This window comes from Heterocephalus glaber, unplaced genomic scaffold, assembly GCF_053883595.1.
Source record: "Heterocephalus glaber isolate CG9 unplaced genomic scaffold, H.glaber_assembly_v1.0 deba00001497, whole genome shotgun sequence".
Taxonomy (NCBI): Eukaryota; Metazoa; Chordata; class Mammalia; order Rodentia; family Bathyergidae; genus Heterocephalus; species Heterocephalus glaber.
In genome coordinates, this window is record NW_028258320.1 from 221938 (window position 1) to 244685 (window position 22748).

The 22748-nt window shown below is 42.1% G+C and overlaps 1 protein-coding gene across 20 annotated transcripts in view; it reads right to left on the reverse strand.

The window, feature by feature from the left end:
* The window catches only part of Fkbp5 (FKBP prolyl isomerase 5), a 107080-nt gene extending 94191 nt beyond the window's left edge, over positions 1-12889 (reverse strand). For 4 of the 20 annotated variants that reach the window (XM_004846703.4, XM_087184420.1, XM_087184419.1 and 1 more), the window contains exons 1-3: positions 12778-12889; positions 8216-8289; positions 6067-6194 (exon numbers count right to left, since the gene is read on the reverse strand). The gene's annotated coding sequence lies outside the window, so the exon portion shown is untranslated. Of the gene's footprint in view, positions 1-763; positions 836-4641; positions 4743-6066; positions 6195-7711; positions 7804-7939; positions 8040-8215; positions 8290-12777 lie in introns of all 20 variants that reach the window. The other 16 variants (XM_087184423.1, XM_087184421.1, XM_087184417.1 and 13 more) reach the window with 11 other exon arrangements.
* Positions 12890-22748: the final 9859 nt, after the last annotated feature.

A 22748-nucleotide genomic window follows, 5' to 3' on the forward strand; every position in this document is an offset into this window, starting at 1 on the left:
TAAATATCTGGTACACAGTGGTGCTTATTATTGAAACTATAATAGTATTTGATAGTTACTAAAGATATACCAGCAAACAGAGCTGAGTACTTTACATCGATTGGTTCACTTGAGGCTCACAACCTGGAAGTAATCTTGTCCCTTTCCCATTTTACAGATGAGGAAACTGAGGCTTACAGAAACTAAACATCTTGTGCAATACTGCAAATAGTAGTGGTAAGATTTCAATTCCAACAGTACAATGTTAAGAGTCCAAGCAATATACTTAATCCTCAGCAGACCACAAAACGCCTTAAAAAGAGGCGTCAATCCCAACACCACATCTTTCATTACTCAGCAGCAGTCCTTCTGCACCACTGAATACTGAAGATTCAGAATTAGAGGTGCAGTTGCTCCCTCCTAGAAACTCAAGTCCATTACGACTTCAGGACCAAACTTTGATATCACTGGCAGAGTCCCCATCTTTATAACTTAAATTTTTACCTTATGGCTTAGGAGCATAATTTTTTAGAACTCCTTGGAAATTCTTTTGCATCCCATTCCTTTGACCCTGAAGCCTGCCCACTCCCTGCATCCTACAATTCATCTCTTGGTCGCTGTATTATAGAGTAAAAGAGTCCCATTACTCCTAGCAACTGTCGGGACAATTTGAACTCAAGGGTCTACTTGATGAACTCTACACCTATAATGAAATGAGTAATGAAAGAGCATTGGAAAAAGCCCATGCCAAGAGGCAGCAGAAATAAGGGAGCTTTAAACTCACATTGTAGGGCCGGGTATTTAGCTCAGTGGCTCTGCCGCCTGCCTCAAAAGCACAAGGTCCTGAGTCCGATCACTGGTACCAAAAAAAAAAAAAAAGTCACACTGTAAAGCAAAGATGAAGAAGAAAACTCAGAAAAAGTAGGACTAGAAATACAAATAGAAGGTAAAAGTAAGAGTTCAGAGTAAATTCAGTGGAGGGACACAGACAAATGAAAACACTGAAATCTAATCCATTTTATGAATTTTGACCCCTTTATCTATTTTTCTATTTTTGTAGTGCTGAGGACTGAATCTAGGGCCTCAGGCAAACACTCTACCAGTGAGCTACATTCTCATCCCTTTTTATTTTGAAACAGGATCTCACTAACTTATCCAGGCTGGCCTCAAACTTGAGATTGACCTGCCTCTGCCTCCTGAGTAGCTGGGATTACAGGCATGAACCACCACACCCAGCTCATTTCTTTTCCTAATCTCTAATGAAAATGGAAAAATGTGTATATGAAACATTCACTGAGCAATCATTAACTAGGAACAAAATATAAATTAGGAATTGTTTTTTTTCCTGAGAAACGACTCATCTTAGAATATCAGAGCTTGCTGGAAAAGGACCTTAAAATACCAGCTAATCTCACCCATTCATTTTACAGTTAAAGTAAACTCAGAAAGGTTGAGTAACTTTAATGTGCCCAAGGGTATACAGCTACTTAGTTGCAACAGTTCTGAATCTCATTCCAGTGTCTATTCCACCATACCAGGAGTCCTAGGGGTAGTGTGTTTTCTCCCACCCTTTACAATAACCACTAAATTAATTTCGCATAAGCATTTCAGAATCCTCATATTACTTACTCATAGTTCCTTTAGAAGAAAACAACCAAATAATCTTGATGCTCCAGAACAATATATGCAATATTTCATTTTCTTATCCCCAAAGTCAGTAATCTTAATTGGGTTTTGGTTTCTACCAGAAGGAAATTCAAACATTTCCTAAAAGAGTAGAAAGATCTCCAGAAGCTGACCAAATTCAAGTCAGAAGGATGAACTACAATCTGTCTGGAAAGGAATCAGGTCCAAGACCCTGGAAGCTACACAACTGCTAGTGGGAATACAATGGTATCTTTTCTTTACCCTTTTTATTTTATATCTTCCTGACTAACCTCAGGCTCCCATCTTTCTGACATACTTTAATTCCAGGAGTGTCTGAAGAGATGACAAGTTAGAGAATTGATATGATGTCGTTTTCAGCAAAGGTGGAGTTTTTTGTGTCTTTTTTTTTGGGTACCGGGGATCAAACTCAGGACTTTGCACTTGCGAGGCAGGCAGCTGTACCACTGAGCTAACCCCCCCCCCCAGCAAAGGTGGAGTTTTAATAGGAATAGTCTTAGTCAGGATACAAGGGACAAGAGTCAGGAGCAGAGTCTCAGAGAAGGCAACAGACCTGTACTTTTAGCCATAAAAACCTTAGCCCTGAAAATGTGTTATGAACACACAGTTCAGCATTTCCCCTAGGCTCCAGAGTACTCGAGGATATCTAGGACCCAAAGGAAGTCATCCTGGGCCACACCTGTGGTCTAAAGCAGTCTGCTGTTCAAACTCCTTGAAAAACTGTGGCCCTGCCAGCCACCAACCATCAGATGATTTGAGCCAAGTGGCTTGGCAATCTGCCACATCACCTGTGGATAAATGTAGTACCCAAGCCTTAAAAATGATGGGTCTGCCTAGAAGGCTGACGGAAGCCTTCTATGGAAAGGAAGGAAATGTCCTATTTTACTTCAGGAACATAGCTTAATTTTGATATGTGTGAAGTTCACTAAAGATTAGTGATAATTTCTTGCTTTAGAACATTAATTAAATTAGGACAAGTACAGTGGAAAGGAAAGGGACAAAAACATAAAAAGAAACATAAAATTAGTAAAAAGGGGTATTGTTTAGCTTAAGAAGCAAAGGGCCAGGGATTTAGCTCAGTGGTTCCAGTGCCTGCCTGTCAAGTGCTAGGTCCCGAGTTTGATCCCCAGTACCAAAAAAAAAAAAAAAAAAAGCAGCAGCAGCAAAGTAAGAGGAAAACAATGACCAGAAAGAATAAGAGTCATTAACAGCTTAGGAGGGAAGTTGGGATGCTGGTATGCAGCTGCTATAGAGCGACTACTGAAACATATTTTGTTTCAAGACATAGATGAAAATTTAGACTTCAAGTTTAGATAGACAACAATATAGATATGGGGCCTAAAAAGAGGTGGCAGTAAAGAGCGCTGTAATGATTGAGGTTTTAAAGAAAGAGGTTAACAAAAGAACATGTAGCCGGGCATGGTGGTGCACGCCTGTCGTAACAGCACTTGGGAGGCAAAGGCAGGAGGATCACTGTGAGCTCTAGGCCAGCCTGGGCTACAGAGGGAGACCCTGTCTTAAAAAACCAAAACCAAAAAAAAAAAAGAACACGTAGACAACTGCATTCCTCAGACACTCCACATCCATCCACAACAACCTAACTTTGTAGATGAATAGTACCTTTTTGCACAGATATAATGGAATATTTGGACTAATTTATTCTAGTGGGAAGCTTAAAAATTAATCTTTCTTTTCCAGGCTATGAACCTGAAGATAATAATAGTTTCATAACTACCATTTGTTTAAAGTCAAATCTCTAAGCTAAAACAGTGATTTTAAATTTATAACAAATTTTCTGAAGAAGAATAAAAACAGAAAACTCTTGTACGCCACTACTACTATTACTTTACAATACTTGTGATAATTTCATAGGTGTTTTTTTTTTGTTTTTTGGTACTGGAGATCGAACTCGGGTCCTTCCGCTTGCGCAGCAGGCAGCGAAACCACGGAGCTAAATCCCCGGCCCTACCCCCTCATAGTTTTAAAAAGCACTTTAAACTGGGAGGGGTGCTACATGGCTGTAACCCCAGCACTCCAGGCAGGAAGATCGAAAGTTTTGAGCCTAGCCTGGGCAAACTGGTGACTTTGCAAGACTCTGTCTCAAAAATAAAATATTAGGGCCGGGGATTTAGCTCAGTGGTTATGCCACCTGCCTCATATGTGCAAAAGGTCCCGAGTTTGATCCCTGGTGAGAAAATTTAAAAAAAGAAAAGAAAAAAAAAATTTAAAGGACGGGGGTGTGGCTCAGTGCAAAAGACCTGGATTCAAACTTTAGTACTGCCAAAAACAAAAAGAAAAGGCACCTCAACCAAGATGTTGAAAATGTATGAGCCTGGGGAACATGCATGTGGACAGCAGTCCACTGCTATACATCTAGGGAACTGTCATCATATGAAGGGCTACCTACAGATGTTTCCATTCTATTTAGTTGAGGGTGACAATTCAAAATAAAATTCCAGCAGATAAATATTTTCAAATAATGTCTTCCTCATATTCAACAACCAATAAAATGTAGTATAGGACTGGGAGTTTAGCTCAGTGGTTCTGCCACCTGCCTCGCAAGTGCAAGGTCCTGAGTTCGATCTCCGTACCAAAAAAAAAAAAAGTAGTGTATAGCAGACAGACAAGGCCTAGTCTGCCATTTCAGAGGAACGCAAACTTGTTCATTCAATTGAAAAAGTCCTTTGATCTGTGTTGACTGATCTGTCATTCTTCTCCTCAGTGAACTTATGCTTGTGCTGAAAAATATATAGGCCATATAACAGTATGGTTTTGATTAATAAAGGCAAAATGTTTATTTTAAATATCAATGATTATATGTTGATGTAAATGGTTAGCCCTCTAGTTACTTCAAACACCTTCTACCTTAGCAAAAAAATAAGCTTTTCTTATACGTAAAAGATTATTTTTAAAAATGAACCAATATTCATAAATTATACCTAATCCTAAATTGTAATAAGCACATATTAAAACCGAGCCAGGCATGGTAGCACACACCTGTAATCCCAGGACTTGGAAGGCTGAGGCAGGAGGATCTCGAGTCCAAGGCCACCTGGGTTGTGAGAAAGCTGAGGGAAGCCTCAGCTAGGTAGCAAATCCTGTCTCAAAAAAATCAAAATAATAATAATGATAATAATAATAATAATAATAGTGGGCCAGGGATTTAGCTCAATGGTTTCGCCACCTGTGCTTTGGACCCGAGTTCGATATCCGGTACCAAAAAAAAAAAATTAATAATAATAGAGGAGGGGCCGGGGATTTAGCTCAGTGGTTCCACCGCCTGCCGTGCAAGTGCAAGGTCCAGAGTTCGATCCCCGGTACCAAAAAATAAAATAAAATAAATAATAATAATAATAATAATAGAGGTAAAGTTGATTTTTAAAAACAATTTCATTGCTTAAACTATGATTTAAATAAATTTTAACTTAAATGAAATCACTCTGAGGGTACAGTGCATTAAAATCAATGAAAGAGAGCAGATTCACCACTTGGAACTCATGAATAGTTTATGAGGCTTGCAAGCACAAACCTTTCCCTCTGTGATAAACAGCACCACCCAGTAACGACACTGAGATTACTTTGCCAAGTAAGCTCTGGGACAGCAGAAACAGTACATGTCCCTGCACAGCCCAGCACAGTGTAGGAGTGCAACTCTCGTAACAGCTGTAACATCACCTTCCATTCCCAGAAGGCCAATGCTAGGTAGTGGCCTTACTTCCCAGGTCCCACGCATAGGATAACAAAGTGAAGCAGGGTTTCCTTGCTGGCAGTTCTGTCCTCAATCATTTTCAGGACCCTGTTTCTTCCAACCAACATTTGCTGTCAGAAAAACTCAGTGAAAAGGGCTGGGGATTTAGCTCAGTGGTTCTGGTGCCTGCCTCACAAGCACAAGTTCCCAAGTTCGATCCCCAGTACCAAAAAAAAAAAAAAAAGATTTGTTAAAACTCAGTGAAAAGCAGTGTGTGTATGAGATAAAAGACAGCAAGCAATTCTCTCGCTGATCATTAAGTAAATGATGGATTAATTCCTAATTGAGGTATTTCACTTTCTTCAGATAACAAGATCATTCTCATCTAAACACATATTTTAGCTTTTTTCCTTTACTAAAGATTTACATACTGAAAGATTTACATACTGTAAAATGCACAGAATTTAAATATTCAGCCTAATAAGTCTGAACAAATGTATACAATTAGTGAGTCTGGCTACAGGTAAACAGAAGTTCTTTGTATAGTCTTACACTCTTCTCTACAATAAAAATGACATGAAAAATAGTTACCCAAAGAATATACACTTGAATTTCCAATACCCAAATGAAGTTATCAAATAGCTCCACTACCCCAGGAAGTTCTCTGGTGCCCTTTTCCAGTCATCACAACCCCTACCCAGAGGTAACCACTGTCCTGATCTCTATGATCCTACCTTAGTTTTGGCTGTTCTTGTATTCTTCATAAATGGCATCACACAGTACACACTCATCTCTGTTTGGCTTCTCTTACTCTGAACAGTATTTCTGAGAGTCTTCTCTTGTGTAAATCAGTAATTCATTCCTATTATGAGAAAGCTACTATGAACATTTTTATATGGTCTTTTCATCCACATATACTTTATTCTTCTTGGTGCAGAAAGATTTCATGGAAAAGAAACACGTAAGAGTTTCACATATAGGGCTGAAGATTTAGCCCAATGATGCCACACCTGCCTCGCAAGCACAAGGTCCTGAGTTCAATCCCCCGTACCAAAAAAAGTTTCACATATAAAAATGGGAAATAAGGCAGTACTGAGAGCTATAAGCATACACACACACATACACACACACACACACACACACACACACGGAGGTATATCAACTATATGTGCATATGTTATATAATGCAAAAAGTAGATATTTGGTATTTATATTTACATATGTGCATATGAACTTGAATAATTACAAGAAAAAAAAATTTTTTTAATTAAAAAATAAATTTTTAAAAATTAAAAATTAAAAAAAATAATTATAAGAAGTCCACATAGGACCAACAAAGACATTTTAAAAAGAATTTATGAAGCTCATAGTGAAAAAAAATAGAAGAAAATGACCATCCTAGTTTTTCTCATAACTGTACATTTATGTCTTACCTAAAAAGAGATATAAATAATTCAAAAGAGAAAGAAATTTCTCTCCATGTAAATTATCCTGTTATGCTTCAATGAAACACCTTCTTATAACAACACCTCCACCCAAATTAGAATTTCAAAACCATCCACATTACCATTCACTACACAATTTTTTTTTTTTTTTGGTACCGGGGATTGAACTTGGGACCTTGCACTTGCAAGGCAGGCAGAACCACTGAGCTAAATCCTCACCCCTAATTTTTTATGGTAGAGACAAAATCCAAAATATATGTTAAGATTATAAGGCTGGGGGTTTAGCTCAGTGGTTCCGGCGCCTGTCTTGCAAGCACAAGGACCCGAGTTCGATCCCTGGTACCAAAAAAAAAAAAAAGAGATTATAAGACTTTGTCTTGATTTTTCAAAAAGTCAAACATGGAAATAATTTCACTGGTTAATATTTGACATGAATAAAAAGCATTCCATATTCATTCAGAATATATTCTAGTAAAGATTCAATTTCTAGGATGTTTTACTCATTAAAAAAAAATAACTTACTGCAGCATTAAGTCTGTGATAGTAACATTTTGACTCTCAAATTCTACTGTGTAATTTTCATATGACAAAGGAGGTTCTTCAATTTCCAGAGATGGGAAACTAAGAGATTAAGATTGATTTGAAATTCACACCCTACTTTTGATACTCAAGATGACCATTTCCAGGGGACTCCTTGTCTAACATCATCTATAGATTGCCAAGACTAAACCAGAATGCTACAAATGCTTTTAGAAATTTACCACTACCCACCTTAGGAAGGGTTCACAACTACATAAGGGGTAAAACAATACTCTTTTAGTTTTTAATCTTTCTTTTTTTACTCCTCCTTCCAAAAAATGAGCAATTTCAAAAACATACAATTCAAGTGTACATTTTTAATCTTAACCTTTTTGCCAAGCATGGTGGCACACACCTGTAATCTTACCACCAGAGAGGCTGAGGCAAGAGGATCACCGCAAATTCAAGGCCAGCCTAACTCCATAGTGCATTCTAGGCCAGTCTGAACTGCATAGAAAGACATTATATCAAAAAACAAAAAAAATTTGTATTTGGATGTTTCCTAACTTTCAGATGTGAGACTCTGCCTAATCCATTATTTCATTCTGAAAACAAATCATTTTTATTTTTCTAGTAGATGTACCTTTTTCTAAAAGAAGAAAAACAGCTTTGATTGTTACTACAAAAATGACAACTTCAAACAGCTCCATTTCCCAATTTTCACCATGGTTTGTCTGATCATTCTGGAGAAATGAAATAAAATTGTATTCAAATTTTTAAGTGTAGGGGCGCCGATTTAGCTCAATGGTTCTGCTGCCTGCCTCACAAGCGCAAGGACCCAAGTTTGATCCCCAGTACCAAAAAAACCCCACAAATTTTTAAGTGTTCTGCTTCCAGACCAAAGGTAAAGCACAAATACCTCAAGTATGTATGTAGACCCCACACTCCCTCTGGTGGTCCTGTGCTCTCATTAACCAAATGTTTTCCGAAGAACTGGAAGTAAACACCATATTAAGCATGAACTACAAATCAATTCTCATAACAAACTATAAGAGAAACAAAATATTTTAAGTACTGAAATATTCTAAATATTGCTAAAATACCCTTAGTAATCTATTAGCTAAACTGTTAATACAAATGTCCTTACATTAAATTATTCCAATCTGGCTAGGAATGGAGCACAGTGGTACATGTGAGGCCATGCGAGGCCTCATGTGAGCACATGTGAAGCACATGTGAGGCCATGGCTTCAATCCACAGAACCACTAAAAAAAACCCTCTTGGGCTGGGGATTTAGCTAAGTGGTTTCACTGCCTGCTGCGCAAGTGCAAGGACCGGAGTTCGATCTCCAGTACCAAACAAACAAATAAACAAACAAACAAAAAAAACCCTCTCTTATTTGCAGAACTCCTTTACACAGTAAACAAACATCTTATTTACAAGTTAAATCATGGTGTTACTGTTTTAAAATAATAGTTATGCAATGTACATGCCCTTGCTCATGTAGTCTCACACATGCAGATTTAATTTCTTTATACTTTGGGAGGACGTGTCAGAATTTTAAAATGCACGAGGACTAGGGGTGCAGCTCAGTGGTCATGCACTTGCCTAGCTTGCCTGAGACCCTGGATTAGACCTCCAGCACTGCAGAAAAGAATGATAATAAAAGAAAAAAGGGGTGGGCCTGGGGCTGGAACTCAACGGCAGAGTGCACAAGCCCCAGGATTCAGTCTCTGCACCACAAAAGCAAAACGAAAACAAGAAACACCAAGATGCACTGTAGAAAAATTTAAAAGCATAAAATAATGAACAAAATCTAATTACTAAGTTCAAACAGTTTAAAAATTATAAAATGTAGGTAATTGTTCACCATAAATTAATTACAGAATTTGTGCCAAGATATGTACAATACAGGTTCTTATTTAGGACACTGTGAAAAATTATATGAAAGATATTCCTAATGCCAGATACAAATGCATATGACTTTTGGGTTTTGTTTTGGTTTTTGGTTTTGGTTTTTTTTGGTACCAGGGATCGAACTCGGGGCGGGACCTTGCACTTTCCAGACAGGTGGCAGAACCACTGAGCTAAATCCCTGGCCCACATATGACTTTTAAATAAAGCAATACTAACATTTATAACAACATCATTTGATCAATCCTTGAATCCAGCTGTTTTAACACAAGGCCTTGTTTTTGGTAATTTTATTCACTTAAAAATATTTACTTGCTATGTTGTTTGTTTTGGTACCAGGGATTTAACTCAGGACCTTGTCCTTGCAAGGCAGGCGCAGTGCCACTGAGCTAAATCCCAGGCCCTACTTGCTATATTTTCACCACTACTGCAGAAACCAATCTTTTAAAATGAGACCAAAATGTTCCTCCTGGCTGGCTCATCCATAGAAAAAAAAATGCAAGTATAGCTCAGCAGTAAAGCACTTGCCTAGCATGCACGAGGCCCTGGGTTCAATCCACAAATTGGAAAAAGAAAGAAGATAGAAAGAAAATCAAATGTACTACCACCAGGAGCCCTCAAACTCAAAAAGAGCCACACTTTAGGGGAACTGCCTTAAAACAGTCCCAATTTTAACTGTGTAGATGTGAGAATCAACATATGCTTAATTTTGAAACTGAAATGTGGTTGATAATTTTATGATAGTCTACCACAACTGGACAAAAATATGTAATTAAAATATCTAAAAACTGAATTTTAGGATGAGCTTTTAATTAAAAAGCACTCTTCTACTTTAAATATTTTAAATGTTGCTGGGTGTAGTGGTGCATGCCTGTATTCCCAGCACTTGGGAGGCTGAGGCAGGAGAATCGCCGCAAGTTTGAGGCCAGCTGGGCTAAACAGTGAGTTCAAGACCAGCCTGAACTACATAGAGACCTTGTCTCAAAAAATGAAAAACAAAAACAACACACACACGAATACATATATATGTAAATTTAAAATGCTTTTGTGTAAATAAATCTGACCATAATTTATGATATGTGGTATATTTAAGCATCATCATAGGATAAGGATTATAAACTCTCTAATTGTGAGTAATAGTATTTAAACTAATACAACCCTGTACACCAAAAGGAAACTAAGTCCACCAAAACAATAAAAGCCTCAGTCCTATAAGGTCACTGGCAAGCAACTACCTACATAGAAAAAACCCATTTATACAGTCATTGTTCAACTAATCTTTCATTAAAAAGCCAACTCAGCTGGGCATGGCTGAACATGCCTGTAATCCCAGCACTCAGGAGGCTGAGGCAGGAGGATCGCTGCAAGTTCAAGGCCAGCATGAACTAAATAGGGAGACCCAGCCTCAAAAAAAAAAAAAAAAGCCAACCCAGCTTTTGAGAGCAGTAACTTTTTATACAGGTATAACCAAAAGGAGGGCCAGGGATTTAGCTCAGTGGTTTCACCACCTGGTGCGCAAGCACAAGGACCTAAGTTCGATCCCTAGTACAAAAGAAAAACCCCCCCAAAACCCAAAAGGATATACTTTCCTCTCTAGACTAATTCACCCTAAGCTGAGAAGCCTTTAGGAAATTAAAAAATCCAAAATATGCACTCTTTCAATGCAAGAATAAACAGAAATTTGAAGATTTAATTAATTGCCTAATCCATTATTCTGTTTTTCATTCTGAATTGATTAAAATTATGTTCTAAAAAGGAAAGTCACCCAAAATTCTCATAACAAAAAAAAATTAAAAATCCGGGGACATACTTGCTTTGTTAAATATTGGAATGACAGACCTTATAAAATATAAGCTTGTTGTTTTAGAGAAATAAAATAATTAACAAACACCATCTTAGTTTTTGAAAATCTCAAATAGTCACAACTATTAGCTAACTCTAAACAGCTAGATAAATAAGTAAAATCATCGCTCAATTAAATATTAATAAATTAACATAATTAAATCAAAATTAACTTTGTTCTTAAGAAGTTAAGCTAACGTCTCAAAGTATAAATCATACCCAATGAGGCTATCAAACAAGATACATTAGAAGAGAAAAGCTGAGTAAACTAAATCAAGTATTTCCCACAAATGATAATCCCCCTTTAAAACATTTTTTAAAATTACACTATTCCTGTAGGACCCCTAAATTGGTCAGGGCCATAAATGAAGGTTGTTCGTCAAATATCCGCTGGGAGGGAACAAAGAGAAAAATGTTAAGTGAAAGTATGACAAAATAATACTTTCCCACCAGAATAATTTTTTTTCAAATCAATCCTTGAATTGTGACACAGACACCAAGAGAAGAAGCTATTATAATTCTCTAAAATAACCCTAATACAGGGAGAGAGACAGAAGTCCCCCAGACTATTAAAAATCCTAAACCACAGCACGCCTTAACTTTCCCCTTGTCTACAATCTAAGAAAATGCAAAGACAATGAAAATAAACACTCCTGCCTACCCTCAGAGAGACACAGAAAGCTCTCATTCAATGCTGAGCCTTATTCCACTGGAAAACACTCATGAGAAGTAAATCCAAAACCACGAGCTCATACTGCTTCGTGCAGAATTTACTGAATGGCGGCCAACCTCTGTACACACTGTCCTGACCCATACCGAAGGGATAGCGAGAGTTCTGCATTCTCCACTTACAACTTGTTCCTTGCTGTGCTTTCGCCACCACTGATTATTAAAAACGAGACCAAAATGTTCCCCCTGGCTGGCTCGTGCATAGGAAAAAAAAAAAAAAAAAGGCAACCTTCACCCTGATCCTCACTTTTTTCTTTTTCGCAATACTGGTGTTTGCAAAGTAGCACACCTTTTTAGACCATCCACGGGGAGGGACCAGTTTGAATGTCCCAGGGCCGCAGTGAATAAGGGCCCCGAAACAACTTTTAACTGGCTCAGCTAGGGCACCAGCACGGCACCGACCACCTGTTGGAGTGGCGCCGCGTTCACAGCCCCAACAAGAACGATCGGTCCGCAGCACAGTCCCGGGCGGCAGGTGAAGCGGGAACGCCCATCCACGCCCAGCGGCGGCCCCGGAGGCGGCCGGTGGCCGCGGGGCGCTCCGTTATCCTCGCCCTCCCGCACCGCCAGGTGAGCGCGCGCCATCGCCCCGGGGTCCGGCGCTGGGCTCCCCGGGCTCGAGCCCCGCGGCCGCCTGGGTCCCGGAAAGCGAAGTTTCGCTCCCGCCTGGGCGGGGCTCCGCAGACGCCGCCCGGCTCCCTCCGAGGGTCCCGCCGCCTGCGGAGGCCGCCGAGCGGGGTCGGAGCGGAACCTGTCACCAGGGCGGGAAACAAAAGCCGAGAGAGAAGAGCGGGCGCGACCGGCCTCGCCTCGTGAGGCGGCGAGCGGCGGCCCGCGGACTCCGCACCGGCGCCAGGCCTACCGCGCGCGTCACCTCGGGGCCGCTCCCGGGCTTGGGGGGCCGCGTGAGCGTGCAGGGAGGCGGCGGGACCGCGAAGGAGGGAATTTGGGGTGCCATGGCCGCTCTCCCCATCCCCGCGACCATGGCGCCGATACCTGTCGCCGCGGTGGCTCGCTGGCTGACTCGCTCCGCCTCGCCCGCGCGCGGGGTTCTCTCCTCAGCCCGCCCTGCAGGCCTCCCGCGCGCCGGACAACGCCGCCCGAGACTGGCAGCGTCCGCGAGCCGGCCCGAATCCCCCGGGCAGCGCCTGGTCCCGTCCCGCCCCCGCCGGCCGCAGGACCCGGCTTCCATAGGGCCCTGGGGCTGTCAGTCCGCCCCCAAAAGGCGCGCGGGCTGCCGCTCCGCCTGTCTGGATTGGTGGCCGCGGGCCGTCCATGCAAATGAGGCCCCGCCCCTGGTTCATTTGCATCTCCGCCTCTCCATATCAGCCCACGTGTCTGGCCCTTGCCCTTTGTGGGGGCCCTGGAGAAAGGATGGAGGGAGCTGACCAACGCCCCCTCTCAACATCCCTCACCTCCAGAAAAGCAAAAGTCTTCGTAAGCTAGTTGAGACTAGTTCATTGTCTCCACAAACGCTCTGCCCTTGCCTTGCTGACCACCAGGCCTGTCTTCTCCAGCCTCAGGGCAGGCCAGGCTGGCTCGATGAAGCCACTCCTGGAGGTCAATTTGCTCTGTGGCCGGGGAAATCCCACCTCTAGAAGCAGGTGGGCACTTAGCACCTTCTTTTGGACGCCCAGCTGCGGTGACGACTATGCTTGTGCTTAGCTCTACCTTTCAAACTTGAGATCTCAGGCACTTAAGACAGGAAGGTGCCTTAAAAATGGCTGTCTTCTTTTCTGGCGCAACTCCAAAGAGTAGGCAGCTGAGCAGCCTCAACTTCAAGACATGACTCCCTGCCCACCAGCTGGCCACTCAGGAGCCACCTGAGCCTAAGGAAGTTCAAGCTCCACGCTGTCATGTTTGAGGAGACAAACCTAGAGTCTTCTAGCTACTAGTCACCTGTGGGACATATAAGTTACCTCTGGAAACCTAAACTCTTTGAGTTGGATTAGAACTCATGTCTCCCGGCTCCACATTTGCTCTTTTTTGCACTCTGTCACATTGAAGTATTTATGAAGACCCTCTTGTACAAGTCATCGTGCTGGGTGGTGTTCAGTCATTCATTCCCTGCCTGCAAGAGGTGGTGTCTGAGGGGGATGTGTAACCCCAACACTTGGGGAGACTGAGGCAGGAGAGATCAAGACCAGCCCTTGGGCTGGGGATTTAGCTCAGTGGTTCCAGCGCCTGCCTCTAAAGCACAAGGTCCCGAGTTTAATCCCTGGTACCAAAAAAAAAAAAAAAAAGACCAGCCCAAGCTACATAGTGAGACCCTGTCTCAAACAAAGGTGGTGGCTGCAGAAAAGTCAAGTAGGCCAATGCTGAACCCTTGTTTGTGGGCAAGGACCCTGTCTGTCATTTGTCTGTCTTCAATGACACTAGAAACCTCCCCTCTACCAGGTTCCAGGGAGAATCACCGATACAAATTATTTGTGCATTATTTTCATAACACAGTGGTGGTCAGAACTATACTAACACCAGTTGGTGCAGCATCTGGGATGCTTACCAAATGCAAGTATTAAGCACTAAGCTGTGCAGGTGAGCAGACATTATCCTGGTCCTCAAGGGCTTCAGCCTGGGGTCCAGAGACATCCACCTCGAATTTCAGTGCTCCTGAGTTCCAGGGGTGTGACAGATATCTGCAAGGGCCACAGTGGAGGCCCTTGGAGGGAGGAATGGGCTTCCTAAAGAGGTGAGAGAGGCAGAACCCATCTTAAAGATGGAGGGTTTGCCAGAAGGAGGGGCGTGGATGAGGAAGAACAGGGACTCCCAGCAGGGTGGGGGTGGAGAGACGACATCATGAGAAAAAACACTCAGAGCTGGAAAAGTCTAATTATTGAGGGAACGGGGAGCAGGAGAGTGGGCAAATCTGCAGGGCTGTGTGGATGTGTCACGTGCTCCAGGACTGGGCTTTTCCAGGAGGAAGACAGAAAAGCCCGGGAGGCTGCCAGGCTGTGTTGTAACACTAGCAAACAACAGGCCCGTACGTACAGCTGCAAGGCCTTTTTTTTTGTCTAGGTCAGAGTCTGCAGGGACAGTCAGTTCCACCGTTCTGATGGCAGCCCTGGCAGCCCCCCACCCCAGGAAACCAACTCTGGCCACACCTTTGCACTCCTGGGCATTCGGAAGCTTGTGTGCTTGCATTTCCCCCGAGCATTACTGCCCTTCAGAACGCAGAGCTCCTGGGCCACGGCAGCAGACTCCTGGGTGTGGGCTGAGCAGCCTTTCCTAATGCAGGGAGCAGTTCTCACCAACCCTGGCTTAATGTGTGTGTGGCCTTCGCAGTTATACAGCACCCCAAACTTTAAGACCCTGTGTTTGGCTTAATGCTCTGCTGTTGCTGTTGTGACGTGACACTCTTAGTAATTTTTCAAGAGATCCTGGCTGCATTTCCATTTTGCAAGGGACCCTGCAGATTCTATAGCCAGCCCTGTGTGTCACTTAGTGTCCCCAGGCATGCTTGTGATAGGATACAAACTATGTCTCATTTTTAAAGCCCTTGGCATGTACTAGGTTTGTTTGCATGCCTTGTGTCACTTGATTCTCACAATGGTAACCTGAGATGGGCAGCGTTAGTTTCTATTTACATTTATTAATTGAGAAAACTGGAGTTTGGCAGCCCTGTGGAGGTGACTCAGCTAGGAAGTGTCGGGAGCTTGTACTTGAGCTCAGGCCTACTATGGGGCTACTTCCAGCTTGGGTTCAGAATCCTTTCAAAGGCAGCTTTGCACATCAAGGATGTACTTTTTGAAAGCCAGAACACATGGCAAAATGAATAGCTGTCATTTCACCTTTTGAATAGTTTTTCATCAGTCTTGGACAATGGCCTGTCATTATATGTTCAAATACGGTTTCTATCCCTTTTCTCCTTTCTCTCAGGGCTTTTTCCAGTTGAAACACACAGTTAACCTCATGTCATCCCTTTCTTCTGTATTTTCTATCTTTTGTCCTTCTATGATTTGTTCTAAGTATCTTCTAGTTTTCAGTTCATGAATTGGCTGTTTAAATTTTTTTTTCAGTAATAAAAATTGAACCCAAGGAGTGCTGACTTGTATCTCCAGCTTTTTTTCATTTCTTACTTTTGAGACATTGTCTTACTAAATTACCCAGGCTGGCCTTGAACTTGCAATCCTCCTGCCTCAGCTTCCTGCATAGCTGGAATTACCGGTATGAGCCATGGCACCCAGCCATCTGTTGAGCTCCCTTTGGTTATTCTGGTTTTTAGTTCCAGGATGTTTATGTGGCTCTTTTTCCAATCTGCTATGCCATTTCTTACATTTCCAAGCTTGGATTTTTTAATATATAGTAAAGCATGTCTGCTTCATGGTCTGTATCTGATCCCCACATTGTCAGTTTTAACTATTGGCTCTTCCTTGTGTTTTTTGTTTGTTTTGTTTTGTTTTGTTTTGGTACCGGGGATTGAACTCGGGACCTTCCATTTGTGAGGCAGGTGGCAGAGCCACTGAACTAAATCCCCGGCCCTCTTCCTTGTGTTTTATTTCCTAGTGCCCTGACTCTATGTGGGCTATCCCAAAATCTAATGGCAGATGTCAGGAGACTTTTTCTTAAAGGGGCAAATAGGACAGAGGTGAGTCATATTATCTCTGTCACGTTTATTCAACTCTGCCATTATAACATAAAGCAGCCATTACTATACATAAATGAATGGTATAGATATGTTTCAATAAAACTTTATTTATAAAAACATGATCCTTAGCCTGAGGGGAACTATAGAAATCCACAACTGACATCATATTTAATTGTGGAAACTGGATGCTTTTTCTCAGGAAACAAGACAAAGGCAAGGTAAGGGTGTCCACTCTAACTACTTGTTTTTAATATTATGCTGGAGGGGGGCAAGGATTTAGCTCAGTGGTTCCAGCACCTGCCCTGCAAGCACAAGGTCCTGAGTTTGATCCCTGGTACCAAAAAAAAAAAAATTGTACTGGACATTCCAGTCAGGGCAATTAGGAAGGAAATAGAAATAAAAAAGAATATAGATTGGGAAGGAAGTAATAAAGCTGTATCATCACAAGCAGATTATCTTGTGTTTAAAAAAGCCTAAGGGATAGCTGGGTATGATGGTGCACACCTGTAACCCCAGCACTTGGGAGGATGAGACAGGAGGGTCATTGTGAGTTCAAGGCCAGCCTGGACTATATAGTGAGTTCAAGACCAGGCTAAACTATAGAGAGAGACCCTGTCTCAAAAAAAAAAAAAAGATAAAAAAGCCTAAGGGAGCTGGGTGTAGTGGTGCACATCTGAAATGCCAGCACTTGGGAGGCTGAGACAGGAGGATGGTGGGAGTTTGAGGCCAGCCTGGGCTACATAGTGAATTCAAGGCCAGCATGAACCACATAGTGAGACCCTGTCTCAAAAAAATAAATAAAATAAATAAGAAATCTATGCAGTATGAGAGAAAAATATAATAAATGTTTAAATTTTAAAAATATTTTACAATAAAAGACACTCTGCCATTAATCCCTACAAAACATTACCCCTTGCTTCAAAAACATTTATCCTATTATTCTTGCCACTTCGGGGGGGTGGGTTGGGAGACAGAGTACTCTTAGGGTACTCAGGCTGGTCCTCAACTCAATATGTAGTCCAGGCTGGCCTTGAACTCATGGCAATCCTTCCTCTTGTCTCAGCCTCCCACATGCTGGGATTACAGGTGTGTCCCACTACCTTTGGCCCTTCTGCCACTTTCTGAAACAGTTCTGGATGTCTTCTTTCATAAGTGTCTTTAGTTGTGCTGTCATAGCTAATTCAATGTTCTGAATCAATTCAAATGTTTACCTTAATGTCCTAAATCGATTCAAAACATTTACGTTTCATGGTAATTTTGATTTGGGAGAAGAGCCAGAAGTTGAATGGTGCCAGATCTGGTGAATAATGTAGATGAAAACACACTGTAATGTTTTTACTAGCCTGAATTTCTGTTGGATGGCACCCGGCAGTAGCATTCATATTTTTTATCACACTTCATAAAGATCCTCACTAAAGAGGACTGCTTCAGAAAGTGGAAAAAATGATGGGATAAGTGTGTTGGAAGTGAGAGGGGATATGGGGGAGATTAATAGCAATATGTCTTTTACCAGAATACATTTCTAAAATTTAAACATTCATTGTATTTTTTGATCATACTTCATGTTAAAACTAATAAACAAGCCAGATACAATGAACCACACCTACAGTCCCAGCACTCTGGGAGGCTGAGCCAGGAGGATTGGCAATTTGAGTCCAGCCTGGGCAATTTAGAAACTTAGTAAGACCTCCATCTCAAAATAAAATATTAGAGTTCTGGCACCTGCCTTGCAAGCACAAGGTCCCAAGTTTGATCCCCAGTACCAAAATAAATAAATAAATAAAAAATTTAAAAAATATATTAAAGAAGGCCTGGGATGTAGCTCAATGCAAATCCCCTGGGTTCAAGCCCCAGTATTGGGGGGGGGGGCTAATAAATCCAGCAAGGTGGCAGTAGGATACAAAATTGAAAACAAAAATCTATATACTTTCAATGAGTAATCCAAAAATGAAATTAAGAAAGTAATTCAATTTATGATAGCATCAAAAGGAAAAAGATACTTGGGGATATATTTAACAAAAGAAACAAAAAATTTATACACTGGAAATTGTATAATATTGTTGAAAGAAATTAAAGGAAATCTGAATAATTGAGAAAATATACTATGTGTTGACAATTTTAACATTGTGAAAATGGCAAAACTCTCTAAGTTGACCTTAAGATTCAATGTGATCCCCATGACAGCTTCAAATGATTTCTTTGTAGCAATTGACAACCTGAGTCTTAAATTCATACAGACTTACAAGGGGCCAAGAATAGCCAAAACAATCTTTTTTTGTTTTTGGTACTAGGGATCGAACTTGGGACCTTGCACTTGCGAGGCAGGCAGTGGCACCACTGAGCGAAATCCCCGGCCCCTAGCCAAAACAGTCTTTAAAAAGAAAAACAAAGTAGAAAGATGTGTTAGTTAGCCAGAACACTGAGCTAAATCCCCAGGCCAAATAAAGCTGTTTTAAAAAGTAAAAGAACAGGGCTGGGATTTAGCTCAGTGGTTCTGTCACTTGCCTTGCAAGCACAAGGACCCGAATTTGATCCCTGATACTAAAAAAAAAAAGTAAAAGAACAAGTAGCCAGGGCCAGGGATTAGTTCTGCCGCCTGCCTTGCAAGCCCAAGGACCCAAGTTTGATCCCCGGTACCAAAAAAAAAAAAAAGAACAAGTAGCCATTTGTATGCAATACTTCAGTTACTCCTGACATAATACAACCATTATTGTATTTATTTACTCATAATTTTACAGTTTGGACAGAATTCAGCAAGGACAGGTGGTCTCCAGTCTATGCCTCCTCAGTTCGGTGGCTTGACCAGGGCTGAATGACTTAATTCCAAGATGGCCTAACTGTGGAAGGCAAATGGGCTCTCAGCCGCGATGCTGGCTGCTGTCCTGTTCTTCTCCACTTGGTCTCTCCATGTGGCTACGCTGAGTTTCACAGATGATTTCAAGGTAGTTGGACATCTGGATGTGGTGGCTGGCTTCTGCCAAAGGGCAAATATGGAAACTTCCAGACCTTCTTAAGGTTTAGGCCTATAGTGGACAGAGTGTCACTTCCACAATGTGTATTAGCTAAGCAAGTCACAGCCCCATCTAGGCTCAAGGAAAGGGAGTGAACAGTGATGGGAATACCCAGAGAGATGGTTCTCTAGTGGCCTCCACAGTAGCCATCTGTCACAGTCCACCCTCTGTATCCTAATGACTCTTGCTCACACATGCAAAATACTCAGATGTCCCATTGAGAGCCTTAAAGTCTCTAGGATTGAGCTTGAAGTCTGTCATCTCAATTCATTCAGGTCCAGGAATAAATGAACCATCTCAAGTGATCTCCTTTCAACCAGAAGACCTTTGGACTAAAGAGTCAAGTTAGCTGTTTGCTGCCCACAGTTTTCAAACAGGGAAGGAAAATTCAATACCCACATTGAAAAGGAGGAAATGACACTCAGTCACACAGGGGCCACACTGGTCCATAGCAATTCTGAAATCTGGTTTAGCACACATCACCAATTCCTCAGTCACGTCCCAGTTCTTGGGATATTTGGATTTCTTCCATGGCAGTTGGCTTTCCCCAGACCCAAACTGTAGAAGTTGCCTTATTAAGGCTGCAACACTCATTGGGCCAGGGATTTAGTTCAGTGGTGCCGTGCTTGCCTCGAAAGCACAAGTTCCTGAGTTCAATCCCCCGTACTGGAAAAAAAGACAAACCAACACTGGCCCAACATCACATCCACTATACATCTATTGATTAAAGATCACAGAGACAGCTCAGACTCAAGGGGGCATGCAGGGCGTGAATATCCATATCCACGGCTCATTTGAGGCCTAAAAGTCATAGTCTACCACGAAGATGTTTTATCAGGGTCTCCAGCCTTGGTTAGCCCTGACCTCTGATTTTGCATGCTTAACCCTCAAAACTTTCAGAACCTCTGCTCACCTTCTCTGACAGCTTCTTGAAATTGCCAAATGCCCTTGGGCAAAAGTGACTCCAAGTGCTGGGGTCCCCTCTCTGGTAAAGTTGCCAGATTTAACAAATTAAAAATAGGGACATCCAGTTAAATTTGAACTTCAGATAAGCAACATATCATTTCTTAGTATGAGTATTTCCCAAATATTATATGAGCATACTTATACTAGAAAATAACTTTTTTTGAAATTTAAATTTAACTGGTACATACACTAAAAATGTACTCATTGCTTACCTGAAATGCAGAATTTAACTGGGTATATTCTACTTTATGTGGAAACTAACTTCTCTGGACTCTTGTTTTCCTGTGTCTTGTCCCAGTAATTCCTTACTTTTTTTTTTTTGGTACCGAGGATCGAACTCGGGACCTTGCGCTTGCGAGGCAGGCACCGGAACCACTGAGCTAAATCCCTGGCCCTCAGTAATTCCTTACTATTTCATTAGCTTTTGATGCTTTTAAGATTTTAAAATCTGGCTGGGAGGGCCGGAGATTTAGCTCTGTGGTTTCGCCGCCTGCTGCACAAGCACAAGGAACCGAGTTTGATCCCCGATACCAAAAAAATAAATAAATAAAAATTTTAAAATAAATAAATAAATAAATAAAAATCAGCCTAGGGATTTAGCTCAGTGGTGCCGCCGCCACCTGCCTTGTGAGCACAAGGTCCTGAGTTCGTTCCCTGGTTCCAAAAAAAAAAAAAAAAAAAAAAAAGATTTAAAAATATTTGCCTCGGGCTAGGGATTTAGCTCAGTGGTTCTGGTGCCTGCCTGGCAAGCGCAAGGTCCCGAGTTTGATCCCCGGTACCAAAAAAATAAAAAATAAAAATATTTGCCTGGCATATGTATGGTAGACCCTTGACTTACGAACTCAATTCATTCCCGAGGGCTGGTTGTAACTCAGGTTGATCAATTGAAGGCTCAGGCTCCTCTACACAGCCTTCAAAGTGTCTCTCCTGTACAAAGGCAGATCTCAGTGTCCTTAGAGAGACACTGGCCCAGAATTTCTCCATTAACCCCACACAGGAAAGGATGCTGTCATGTTCCTTCCAGAACTATTTAAGGGTTACATCTGTATCTGAGACCATTTGGAAGCACAAGTGGCTGGCATTCAGGTTGTAACTCAAGACTTTGGTTATAAGTTAAAACTAAAATTTCGGTCATAACCCAAGTTGTTTGTATGTCAGGCCGGTCGTAACTCAAGGGCCCACTGTAGTTGTCCTTGACAGGAAGATTGTTCCAGTTCTAAGTGACCTTTCTATACTTGGGGAAATTCCCCTGCATTTTGCTCCTTGACTTAGAAGTCAGAACCCAAATTCACAGCCTCCCTTGCAGTTAGAACATAGCTGTGACTTAGCCAGTCACACACCCGAGGGAGACTGCAATCCAGAACGGCACAGCACGGGGCTTGGTGGTCACAATGGGAATAGAGGTGGTTTCTCAGCAGATTCTGGATTCTTCGGGTCAAGTTCTTGAAGCAGAATTTGGCACTGGGCAGGAGTGACTATACTAATGTCAAATTTGCATCATTAGCAATGGTACTAGCTGTCATCTGGTCATTATGATTTTAGGCATTGCCCGTGGAAGCTGAGCCTGGAATCTGTTTCTCATCCTCCCCAGTGATTCTGGGACTTACCTAATAATTTGAAAGAAACCCCCCCTTGCTGCTGAGTGGTGTCAGAAAGGATTCTGTTGCTTGCCACTAAAATCTACCATGATATACCTGGATTCTTGGCTCTGGTCTTTCATTAAATAGCTGACTGAACTCAGCAGCATGTAGAAAGTCTCTCAGGCTTGCAGAGTCTGCAGTTCAAGGACCAACACCTGGGGCCCAGCAAGGCCCATTGGTCACTGTGGTTTCCCACGTGCCAGATCAGAACGCTGCTTCCTTTTCTCCCTGACCCACTCCATGCCGATGCAGTGCACTCTGCCTTCACTCCTTAAATTTTAAGGCCCACAGACTCCCTGACCCAGTACCTTCTAGGTTTCTATGGCTCTGCAGCACTCCTACATGTTGGCAAAACAATATACACAAAGATGTTTGCTGCAGTAGCTGTCACTGCTTCTTCTCTACTCACTTTCCCCACCATTAGTCCCTACCCCAAAGTGAGCAAAGCAAAGTTGTCCAGAATTTCCAACATTTGGGCTGACTCTCACCTCAGCCCTCACCACAGAGATGTTTATCTGCATTTGATAGGGCTCTATCTGGACCGAGAGTGTTAGGAGAAAGACCCAGAGGTAAGAAGGACAGGATGGGGGGAAAGGGAAGGTGAACCTGCTTGTTCAAAGAGAATCCCCCAGGCCCTCAGGGTTGGCTAAGGAGCCACTCGCTGGTTCCAGGAGAAAGTCAGGCTCTGTTTTGTTTTCCAGGGCTGGCATTGAACCTAGGGCCTTCACACTAAGCTACATCCCCAGCTCTTTTTTTTTTTTTTTT